A 13018-nucleotide genomic window follows, 5' to 3' on the forward strand; every position below is an offset into this window, starting at 1 on the left:
ATACACTGTGCGGAGGTGAACGGTGCTTCAGACCGCAGCTGCCCGAAGGTTTCATCTGCTCCAAAACTGAAGAAGCGGAGAGGAAGCAGAAGTGAACGCGTAGTGATTTTTAGCGACAATCTTCACCCCCAAATCGGGGTGTAAAGATTACTGTTTGGGGGTGAGCGTCTTCCTTTCCCTTCCATTAATGAAGGTTTTCACCCTCAATTGCGGAGCACACCCTTAATGTAATCCGTAAACTCCCGCACTTGCTAATCACGTTCAACACTATAGAATTTTTTTTTTGTTTCATTTTTTATTGTTCTTCTATTTTATTTATCGATTTTGAAGAAGTATGAAAGCTAACTCGGATGTCTACATCCTTGAAATTATTAGATCGGGTTTCTAATTTAATGTAACATTTTTTAATTCAGTTTCAAAGATGTGAGAGAATTTTTTATTTAAAAACTATGTATAAAGTTTCTTATTAAGAAACTGTTTATAAACTCCATATTGATTAAATAATTGTCTCTAATTATTTCTTCTTTTTAATTTGTTGCTGACGTGGCTTAATAGAAATTCTACAATTAATTTCAAAAATGTAAGAGTTAGAACTTTAGATACCTTAATTTCTAAAAAAGTGATTAGCCATTATTTAGAAACTCAGTTGAGTTGCTGAGATGTAGATGCTCTAACAAACCAGTAAACTACGTGTTGGGTTTTTGACGATTCAAACCCATTGATTTAGCTTAAGGTGCGGAAAGAATAAATTTTTTTTTTTTACATCTACCTTAAGCTACGGATTAAATGAATCAGGAAGATCCATTTAATTTTATTTACAGATCTACTCCATAATTGATTTTCTAAAGCTTTAAATCTATTTATCAATTAAATAGATTAATATAACATGTTTATACCTTGTTTCCAAATCACAGTTGGAATGCAGACCGAGCGAGAAGAGCTACATCAGGGAAGGAATCGACTCGGAGTATCACACGTGTGATACCTCTATCGGTTATCCACCAGGACTAACCGGAGAGCAGTTTATTTCTTCTGCCAGAAATACCGTAAATCGCGGAATTATGCAGAAACACTATTCACCGAAAAGGGACATATTAAATATATTTAAGACTCCAAGTTATTCCGTTTCACTTAAAAGCAAAACAAGAAATACCGCAGAGTTTGCAAAAATATATTTTTTCGAATCTCGTAATAAACGAAACCGGGGAAGAGAGAAAAACCGATTAACGAAGTAATCAGATTAACACGTGAATTAGTAAGTTTTCTCTCTATCCTCACCCCTCTATTTATAGTGTTTTGAGGAGGTTCGCAAAAGACCGAAATACCCCTCAAAACAAATCTATTTACCAAAATACCTTGACACCTCATGCTTTAATATGTGAAATGACCAAAATACCCCTTCCACAATCTTCTCCATGCTTCTACACTCTAAGGTGTCATGTAAGGTGGCATAGGTGTGAAATGACCATTTTTCCCTTGGCCCATTAAGGCATGAATAGTAAAAGGCTTTGATTTTGGGCTTTGACTTTGGGCTTTTAATGTTAATTAAGGTTTTGATTATTTTTGGGCTTTTAAACCCATAATTCAAATCCATAATTAACAAATTAAAATCCAAATCAAATATATATAATTGTCATATACAATTATATTTCTTTTCGGTTGTTGTTCGGTAACTTTTATACAACGTAACGTGTACGTTTATAAATTAACTATTGTTTCTGCTTGTCATTCTAAATGACATTTATAATTTAATTATATCACGTATAATTAATTATAACCATCTTAATATTAATTATAATCAATTTATAATTAATCAGTAAGATTCTCCGAGTAGTTCTTATATGGTGTGACCCAATAGGATCTGTGTTATGTTGGTAAACAGAGTTAAAACTGTTTTAACTTCTATAATCATGAGTGGTATCTGGCAACATATCATGACCATCCAATTACACAGATGATGCTGTACTATACAATATCACGATCCAGTAAACTATTTACTTGTGTCTGTTCTTCTGTCTCATAGCTATCAGATCAGTTTCAAGGTAGATGTGTGTCATCCTTGCTAACTGAATCTTTTCTTGATCTTGAGTAGATTATCAAATATAATTACTCTTGTAATTATACCGCATGCAGATAATCTAACTCTACCAAGGGGCCTAGTGATGCTATAGCTCGTATAGAGATACGATGGACAAATAGTATTCTTGGCAGACTATCACTTCCTCAGCTAAGCTATACATATGAAAATGCTACCGTTATGACTGTTTTTTACGGACAGCGGTGGATAACAATCACACATACACATTTCTCAGTGGGAACGATAAATACCTCATACTGTAGAACGTGACACTGAATGAAAACATAAATGACACGAACACAATTCTATTTAATGTCTCATTCGGGGTATGTCAAATACCATGTTCCTAGAACATGTATCTATGTGATTAAAATGACATCTCGTGTCAAATGGTTTGTAAAACTTAACCATCTTTTAATCCACATACTAACCTTATAGCGGTAATTAGTGTTCCTGCTAATTACCTTGGTCAGTGACCTTTTAAGAGTATATATCATCTATATTATGGAGTTTCACAATTTCAGTCATGAACTCGAAATGATCCATAAATGCAATAATACTCAAGGCAACAAAATGATATATAAATAAACATTCAATTCATGAACAAAGCTTTATGATAATTTATCATATTATTGACTTCTAGATTATTACAAACTAACACTACGGAGCTTAAACTTAGGGGTGTCAATGATACCCTTTTAACGGTTTACTCGACCCATACCATATTCGATAAGGCGAGTATGGATAAGTTTCTTTTTCGTTAGCTTATTGGGAATGAGAATGGTTATGGATATGGATAAGGATTTTTTTTTCGTTAGCTAAATGGGTAAAGGTACGGGTAAAGGCTATTTCGTATCTGTTACCCTATAGGGTAATATATAAAATATAATAATATAATAATATTTGAGCAATAATTAGTGAGTATTTTGTTATTTAGTGTATTATTTTTGTTGTAAGAAAAGTATTAAACATATTATTTTTATTTGCATGTCTTATTCTTTAATTAAATAATTAAATATGTCGGAAGATATATTTTTTTTTTGAATTTTCTTGTTTTATAAAATCTACAATTTAGTTGAAATTGATTGCACATTTTTTTTTTTATTAGTATGTCATTGCATATGTGCGAAATGAATGAGTTTTGATATTCTATTTGTAAAATATAATAAAACTAATTATTATACTAGTATTATTCGTTATTCATCCGCTACCGTTTCGTTACCCGATAATTTTAACGGGTAATAGTAGGGTAGGATAAGATCAATTCTTAATGGGTAATGGTAGGATATGGGTAAAGTCATTCTTAGTAAGTATGTGCATGAAAATGTTTCTACCCTATCCGTATCGTACCCATTGACACCCCTACTTAAATTCTTATGCATGTTCTTCTATCACCGATATTATTAAGGACAATGATAACAATCCCCGCAGGTTTATCCCCGCAGATACTGCCAAAAAAACATGGGTGGACCGCTCAATCATTAATGAGCGTTTAAAAAACTGCGGGTATTTAACTTGAAGCATTAAAGTATTTACCTTGAATTTGTCAGGTATTAAACCCTATGCAATGATCTCTATTTATGAAAGAATAAATCAATCCATTAATTGTCCCCGCACAAAATTTCTTTTTTTTTGAATCGTCCTCGCACAACTGGGGACCATTAAACATGGGGGGACCGCTCAATCATTAATGAGCATTTAAAAAACTGTTAGTATTTAACTTGAAGCATCAAAGTATTTAACTTGAATTTATCAGGTATTAAACCCTATGCAATGATCTCTATTTATGAAAGAATAAATCAATCCATTAATTGTTCCCGCACAAAATTTCTTTTTTTTTTGAATCGTCCCCGCACAACTGGAGACCATTAAATAAATAATCCTTTCACCCAATGATAAATACTCTGAGACATAATGATAAATATTTTATGTTACATGGGTAAATACTTTACATTATATGGATAAATATTTTATGTTACATGGATAAATACTTCTCAGGCATACTTGCAACTTTCAGTAAAACATCAATGATAAATACTCTCATGCATAATGATAAATATTTTATGTTACATGGATAAATACTTTGTATTGCATAGATAAATACTTCTCAGACATAATTGCAACTTACAGTAAAACATCAATGATAAATAATATATGTTACATGGATAAATACTTCTAAGAAATAATGATAAATACTTTTTTGAACATCAATTAACAGATAAGCATTTATTAACAATGATTGTTATTAGATAACAGTATAATTAATGCGCAGATTGTTTTTAAAGCAATAATTAACGCAGGAATTGTTATTAGAGGAATGCATAATTAATGCGGGGATGTGAGTGGGGGGTTTCTTATAATTAGTGGGGGGATAAAAGGAAACTTTTAGGGAAATTAGTGGGGGGATATATGGCAGTTAAGGAAGAGAGAGAGTGCGGGGAAAATGAGGGGATGGAAGTGGGGGGTTTGTTATAATTATTCTATTATTAAGACTAGTGATTAAATTTTATTTGGATGATGTGAATAAGTAATAAATTACTTTCTTAGTTTTCTATTTGTCCTTGTACACTTTATTATATTTAATATATCTCTCAACTTTATTTATCTTCAGAGATAACTATCCACACTTAAGCATTGTCAGAATTTTTTTTTTCCTATTTTACCCTTACTCTTTCTCTTGATCTCTTTTACTGGTAAGCGTATTTTCTTCTGCTTCCTTGGCAGCTTCACTAGTGAAAAGATAGAAGGCAATTTTAACGGGCTTCCTTTAAGTTACCCAATAACTTTATTTTTGTTTTGCAATTATATCATGGTTCCTAAACGTATATGTTATATGTTCAGTTACAATACTTTTTATATAGTTAGTTAACTATTCTGTATTTGATTTTTTTTCAAAACGCGACTACTCTATATAGAAAAGCCATGATAGTTCCGCATCCATGCATCCGATTCTTAATCCAACTTTTAAAGAACCTGCTTGTGTGAATTGTTTGTGAAAAATAAAAGGAAGCAGCTAATAGTTTCCGGCCCTCAGTTCTCCGAAAATCTCCGAACATTTTACACTAATCCTATAAACAAGTTTATTAGATCCGGTAATACTATGAAAACAATCCTATAAACAAGTTCAATGGATATTCTGCAGATGAAACCGCGTGGTCTTAGATGAAAACACGTGGTCAACGAACAAAGTACAATTGAAGTACAATCGGCAGTTAAACTGGGGACCACCTTCTGTGAACATACACATATTATCCTGTGAACATACACATATTATCCTATTAACATACAAATATTATCCTGTGAACATACACATATTATCCTGTAAACATACATATTGTACTTGAAATTATGGCAGTTAAAAGCGCGTCGTTGCCGATTATGGCAGTTGAAAGCGCGTGGCTGAAAAAAATCAGATCAGAAAAAGAAATGGTTAAAAAAACGATTAAATTTTAAAAAAAATGGTAAAAAAAGGAAGGGTTTAAATAGGAAAAATGGCGGCTGTAGTAGTGGGGACCGCGTCGTTGCCAGTTATGACAGTTGAAAGCACGTTAGAACTAAGCTAAAAAGAGAAGGTTTTTATACACGGGGATTTTCAGGAGATTGTAGCTCGGGGGACGTTACATTTTCTCAAAATAAAATATTCATGTAAAACTTTGGAGGAGAACCATAAAAATTTGTAAACATAACTTTGGGACTGGTAATAGATAATTGAATTGCTAATTGATTTGCTGACACCTTGTAAAGTGTAATGGCGTCTTTTATAAGTACAAGGAGTGGGTAAAAAATAAAGCTCAGGCAATGAAAAAATATATAATTATGACAAAGTAAAATAATTTTTAATCCAGATTCAGTAAGAGCATCTCTATTAGTGCAATCGATTTGCAATTGCAAACAGCTGTTTTGAAATTATGTTGCTTCTAATTTCAAATGCGCTGTGCCGCTGCATTGCTGAAATTGATTGTAATTTTTTTTTTTGGCTTCTTACACGACCCGTAGGTCTACACACTATTTCTTTCCTAACTGCTTCCACTCATTTGGCCCTCTTCCAACATCCAAATAGGTATAGTGCTATACTCCATTTGAGCTCCTATGATTCTTCCCTTGTTTGCGAGATTGTGAGCAATTTTAATGCCTTCATCTTCTCTACAGCGATATTCCACCCTGTATTTTCCTTCTGATCTAGATTTGATCATCCAGGCCCTCCAAATGTGGTCATGTGATCTCCAATCATGTATTACAGGCTCTCTGTGTGAAATTGAGTCAACACTTTCCATTGAGTCTGAGAAAACAATACCATCACTACATTGTAGGGATTGGATCAACTTCAGCGCTTCTAGCACTCCTCTAGCTTCTGCCTGAGCAGGCCCCAGGGCTTGTACTGACATAAATATCCACTTATGCCCCACATCATGCCTTGTCAGATATAGGCCAACGCCTGCAGCCCCATCCTGTGACCATGACCCGTCAGTATAGCAGATATACTCCGGATGTGTGCCAATGGATGTCTGATGTGCTGTTCCCATTACTGTTAGTCTACTTGCGCCCCCTGATGCAGCCGTTAAGGCTAGAATATCGCAAGCTTGGCTCGTATCTGTGAAGTACCTGTTACACACTAGCATATTTTGCGATTTGCCCCCCATAACCACATCATTTCGCGCCCTCCAAATTGCCCATGCCATACAAATGAATTGAGTTACTTCCCTTTACGGCATTGCTTGAATAACCTTCTGGAGTGTGGATTTGAAGTCCATTTGCAGATTGGTTGTTCTTATCCCCAAGGGGGATGCATGCCAGAAGGCTCTTGCGAAATTACATTCAAACAGGGCATGCATAATCTTCTCTGGCCCGCTCTTGCAGATTGGGCATAAAGGGTCAACTGCATGGATTCGGGCATTCAGTACTGCTCTAACAGGGATAACATTGTGTATGCACCTCTAGAGAAAAGGTTTTAACTTAGGTATGAGTCTCCCATTCTTCCATACTCATTTCTAGAATGATTTGTCAGCAGCAGACCCCCTATCCTCCCTCAACATCTGATATGCTTTAGCAACTGTAAATTTCCCATCTCTCGCATAGGTGAACAGTAGAGTGTCAAGGACAGCCACTGTTCCCAAACTTGTTTCATCTGAAATTGATATTCTTAGCGCTTCTTGGAACCCAAAGAGTCCTTGCAGTGCCTCAAAATCCCATGTTCTGGTTTGTTGGTGAATGAGATTAGAGACCCTCATTTCTCTTTGTTCCTTTGAAGTAGCTCTATGCTGCATCCAATTTGGAAACCAAGGCTGTGAGAAAGCTTGTATTTGCTGGCCATCTCCAACTTTCCATGTGAGATGATTGTGCAAAACTGTTTTAATATGCACAGTGTCCCTCCACAGTTTGGAACAGTTGTAAGTTCTTGTGCTTGGCTAGAAATCAGATCTTGGATAGTATTTCGCTTTGAGCGCTTGTATCCAGAGGGTGTCCAGACCACTTGCTATTTTCCATACTGTTTTGAGCACCAGAGCCTTGTTCATATCTGCCAAGTTTCTCAACCCCAACCCCCCCATGCCTTTAGGTACCGTAATTGCATCCCAAGCCACATACGGCATCTTTCTTTTTTCTATGTCACCACTCCAAAAGAAGTTTCGCATAATGCTAGTTAGCTTGGCAATAACCTTGGCCGGGATCATCACAGTTCCCATGGCATAGACAGGCATGCTCTCTAACACTGCCTTGATAAGTATTAAATGCCCCGCATGAGTTAGCAGTCTAGACTTCCAGGAATTGAGTCTTGTTTCAAATTTTTGGATTAGGTAGTCGAAAGATTCGCAACCCGATATATTAACCGGACAGCCAAGGTACTTCTCTTCTGGACTTGCTTGTTGAACATCAAAGTGGTTGTGGAAGATGCTTTGTTCCTGTACAAGAACAGTGTTAGAAAACCATACCTTGGATTTTGCACCGTTGATCTTCATGCCCGATAGTTGACAGAATGAGGTTAAAATATGTGATATTTTTCCCACTTCTTCATTTGTGAGTTTTCCCATCAAAAGCAAATCATCAGCAAACATGGAACATGAGATGGGAAGAGAGCAGAATTAAAGAGGCCAAATTGGAAATGAAATTGCGGAGTGTGTGCCAGGTCAGCATTTGCAATTAGTTTTGAAAGGCGTTGGAGATGCTCAAGGATATGATCTCCTTACAAGAAAGTAAAAAAATAAATATTAAAACTCGATGATCACCACCGGAGACAGAGGCGGAGCTACACTCATCTAGAGGTAGGTAGTTGCCTACCCCAATTTTAAAAATTGTGCTGAGTATATGAAAATAAACCCGTTGCTTGCTTCAGATAAGTGTCGTTGCCTACCCCTAATTAGGTTGGTTGCCAACCCCTGTAAAAATCTCGCAGCTTATTGTTCGCGTGAAAGCGCAACGCAAGTTTCGGTACGCTTGGGAGCGTACCTTTTAAAACCGCGGTTACACCTTCCGATTAGGGTTGCAAGTGCACAACCCTATCGAGGAGTATAATCGGGTATCGATCCACAGGGACGGTTCCTTTATCTAGGTATTTACTTATCTCGACTAAAGACTAGAAGTGAGAAAAAGGGAGTTTTGGTACTTAATTTTCCTAAAGAATCAACTCAAGCAATCAAACAATGCAATAGAATAGTAAATGTGCAAGGAAAAGTATAAACTGTGTTTTGATTTGGGATAAAAGATGTTTCAAGGGTTTCAGACTTCATCTCTGATTTGCCTCTAGTGGTACGGGTCTTACCAAGTTGGTACGGCTAGGCCGCACCAACCTGGTCCGACCAAGCCGTGTGGGGCTTGGTACGGGTAGGCCGCACCACTCTTGTAAGACCCGTACTGATGTACCAGAACAGAGCTTACAAGTTTGAGTTGATGCATTTCTTGCTGGTACCTCGTATAAAACTCTTGAGAAAGGTTCAATTGACCATACCTAAGGTTCCTAAACCTCAACTCTCGTTTGTTGGTTCAAGATCTAGGTTTTGGAGTCAATTCTTCACCTTCTAGGGTTTCTAAACCTCAACTCTCGTGTTTTGGTCCAGATCCTCTAGTTGATTGATTGGAGATCTAAGGTATCCTCTAATCTGTCAATTAGAGGAGAATTCAACCTTTCGGCTTCAATTCGAACAAGTCTACCTAAAGGGATTGGTTTGGTTGAGAGAAGGCAATGGTCACATGACCTTGTTAGGGTTGATCTACCACTATAGGCACACCATATGCAATCACAGAGAGACAAATCAATCAAGACAAGCAAATACACAATCAATTCAATCAAAAGAGTTCATACAAGATCCAAATCAAGAAAAGCAACACAAATCAAGAAAATCCATCATCAAACCCTAGAAACAATGATCAACTACTCACAAGTCATAGATCTGTCCAGAAATACAAATAAAGAGATAAAGATAGGCATGATAGAACTGGATCGAAGATCGGGAGTTGAGAAGAGGTTGATCCGTCGATTCTCGCCTCTTCCTCTTCCTTCTTCTTCTCTCCTTGCTCCTTTTCTCTCTTTCTCTCTTTCTCTGAGCTCTCAATCTGGAATGGAATGGAATCCTCGAAAATGGAGAGATCCCTCGCTTTAAATAGCCTCTGCCAAGATTTGAATTCTGTCAGGCGGCATCTATGTACGGCCCGTACCAAGGTGGTACGGCCAGGCCGTACAAGATGGGAAAGAGGCTGGATCGGCTAAGTCTGGTAAGGGCCGTACCAAGCCTGGTAAGGGCCGTACCAAGCCTGGTAAGGGTCGTACCAGGGAGTCCAAAAACGCCGTTTCTTCGTGTATTTTGCTCCAATCCTGCAGAAAACAAACAAACTCTCAGCAGTACCAAATTCTAAGGATATATCAATGAACTGCACATGATTTTGACAATTTAGAACGTGAATTTGGTACGAAATCAAGTTAAATATAGGCTAAATATGCGAGGTATCACTTATAGTTCACAATTGTGTTGATCCGTTGTTTCAGGAAGGAATGAATGAGAAAAAATGATAATAGAAGGTGATTCTGACAAGTGGGGTCATTTTTACATGATTCAAGTGAATGGGCCGAATTTTATGGGCCTGAAGAATAGAGTATTAAAAAAAGTATGGAATACAGTGATTTGCAGCACCTAATTCATTAAAGATAAATTCTAATGCACAACTACAGTAGTTTACAACACTTAACCAGTCTTTCGATCTCAAAATAAAAATAAGTATTAAACAAAGGTTATTAAAAGAATGTACCCGATAAACATTTAAAGGAGCAAACAGCAATTAGCTCTACTTAACTCTGTATTAAAATAATTATTATAGTATAGTGATTTGTTGTAAACTACTTTTATGGACCTGGATTTTATCTTTGGATCACCCAAGAATAGAGCTATTCTTGGGTTAGCTCCACTATTCTCAAATCTTGGTGATCCAAACACAAATTTGGAAATTGGATTAGCTCAAGAATAGCTTTATTCTACTAATCCAAAGAAATGGTGGGTTAGCAAGAATAGCTCTAGTGGGGTTAGTGATATTAATAAAATATTTGATTCCTCTCAATTAAAGTATGTTTAAATATTAAATTAGTACTAAATATAATATAATATAATATTAGATTAGTATTAAATAAAATATTTGTGTAAATATTAAATGTAATATAATATCAATTTAAAATGTAGATTAGTATTAAATAAATATAATATTAAATTAGATTAATATTAAATAAAATGTTAGATTAAATATTACATCGTAGTCATTTAAAAAATAAATATAATATAATATTAGTTTAAATATTATATTAATATTAAATAAATATAATACCAAATTAGATTAGTATTAAATAAAATATTAGATTAAATATAATATAATATTAGTTTAAATATTAAATGTAATACAACATTAGTTTAAATGTTAAATGTAATATAATATTAGTTTAAATATTAAATGTAATATAATATTAATTTAAATATTAAATTAGTATTAAATAACTATAATATCAAATTAGATTAATATTAAATAAAATATTAATTTAAATATTCTATTAGTATTAAATAAATATAATATAATATTTTTTTAATATTAAATGTAATATAATATTACTTTAAATATTAGATTGGTATTAAACTAAATATTAAATTAAATATTAAATTAAAAATAAAATAATATTAGTTTAAATATTAGATTAGTATTGAATTTAATATTAAATTAAATATTAATTTAAATATTAGATTGAAGTATTTTTGAAAAATATGATGCTTTATATATATTTAATAAGTCATTATAAATATAAATATAAAAGTTAGTTGAAAAGATAAAAATAAATAAATCATTTTTATATTCCTTCCCTCCATTGCTATTCCAAACATACAATCCAAACAACATTTCTACTAATCCGGAATAGTCAAATCTAGTGCTATTCTTGAATCCCTTGGTTTAGCACTATTCTCAACTACTAACCCAAAAATCGTTATTCTTGCACTAATCCTTGCATGATCCAAACGTAAGAGAATATAGATAAATAAATGAGAAAAATTTTATTTATCAAAATAAATGTATTATATTATATTGGTGGTTTTTTTTCAGTTAATATAATTTTTTACAATTCCTTTCCTTTTTCTTTTTAGTATAAAACAAGTTTTTTCCGGAACAAAATCAAAACTTTTGATTCAATTTGTCCAATTCCTACCAATTATAATTATGATTTTCAAAACCATGATTCTATATTTTTTACACCGGCACCTCGATCCATGCTTGACTCTAGCGCTCTAACATAAACCCTAATTTGCAAAAAAATTTCTTACTAGCCACCATATTACCTCTTTTTCGATGCAGAGACGAACTGGCGAATCCCTAGTTGTAATTTTTTTTTTGTCTACTCCTGATAAAAATCCTGGCTACGCCATTGACCGAAGAGATCTCCAACCAACGAGGATAATAGGCATGTCTGATCGTTAGTTCTACTAGAGGATTATCCATGAGATAATTGGGAATTTGAGTCTCTTATTTTAACACAATTAAATTTAAGTGAAGGAGAAAGAAAATACAAGAGGGATATAATTGAAAATATAAAATTTAAAGTATGTGAACTATATAAGGATAAATAAGAACGAATTGAGAGGCAAATATGATATATTGAAGTCTTCAGGGATAAATCAACAAGAGTTGGAGAGTATCTAGAAAATTAACCTTAAATCTTGATTAAAATCTTTCAAAAATGAAGCACAGTGCCTTAATTAAAATTGACAAAGTAAAATGATGGCAACAAAATGAAAAACTTGTCTATGACTTTCTAATTTTGCATATAATTATACAATACTTCAATACACTCTTTTCTTTCAAGCGAAAAAAAAAAGAGAAAACAAATCCTAACTGCCATGGCCATCGCTCCTCCTCACTCTTCTACATCTCTCCATTTCGTCTCTATCTCCTTGAACGAAGAGAAGAATGAGGGAGAGGGGAGGGAGCCGAGAGAAGTTGACCAGAGTCAAGAGCGCGGTATAGTCAGAGCTCAAAGCGTAAAGTTTTTACTACCCATCTCGATAGAAGCACGGCGGTGAGCAAATCTGACCGTCAGAGCGCGGCAGCTATTGGACGAAAGCAAATCCGGCCATAGAAAGAGATGGAGAAAGAGGTAATAGGGTGTTTAAGAGTAGAGATGGAGAATTAGTTGATTAGAGTAATTTATGAGATTTTATGAGAATAAATGAATTTAGATCTAGAAAGGAGAATTATTTTACTCGTTTTAAGTTCATTTTTTTATTAATGAAATCGTTAGTAGGCATTTAAAACCACTCACCTAAAAAAGAAATGAAAAACTTGAATATAAGTAAAAGCTCTATACTGATTTTGAAAGACTGAGAAAGAACAAAAATGACAAATCAACCCTTCATTTTTTTATTTTCTAAAGGGTAGCAAAATTTTCATATAGACCCTGTTATTTTTTAAAATCACAGAGATAGA

This window comes from Carex rostrata, chromosome 12 (assembly GCF_964058835.1).
Source record: "Carex rostrata chromosome 12, lpCarRost1.2, whole genome shotgun sequence".
NCBI classification, from domain to species: Eukaryota; Viridiplantae; Streptophyta; class Magnoliopsida; order Poales; family Cyperaceae; genus Carex; species Carex rostrata.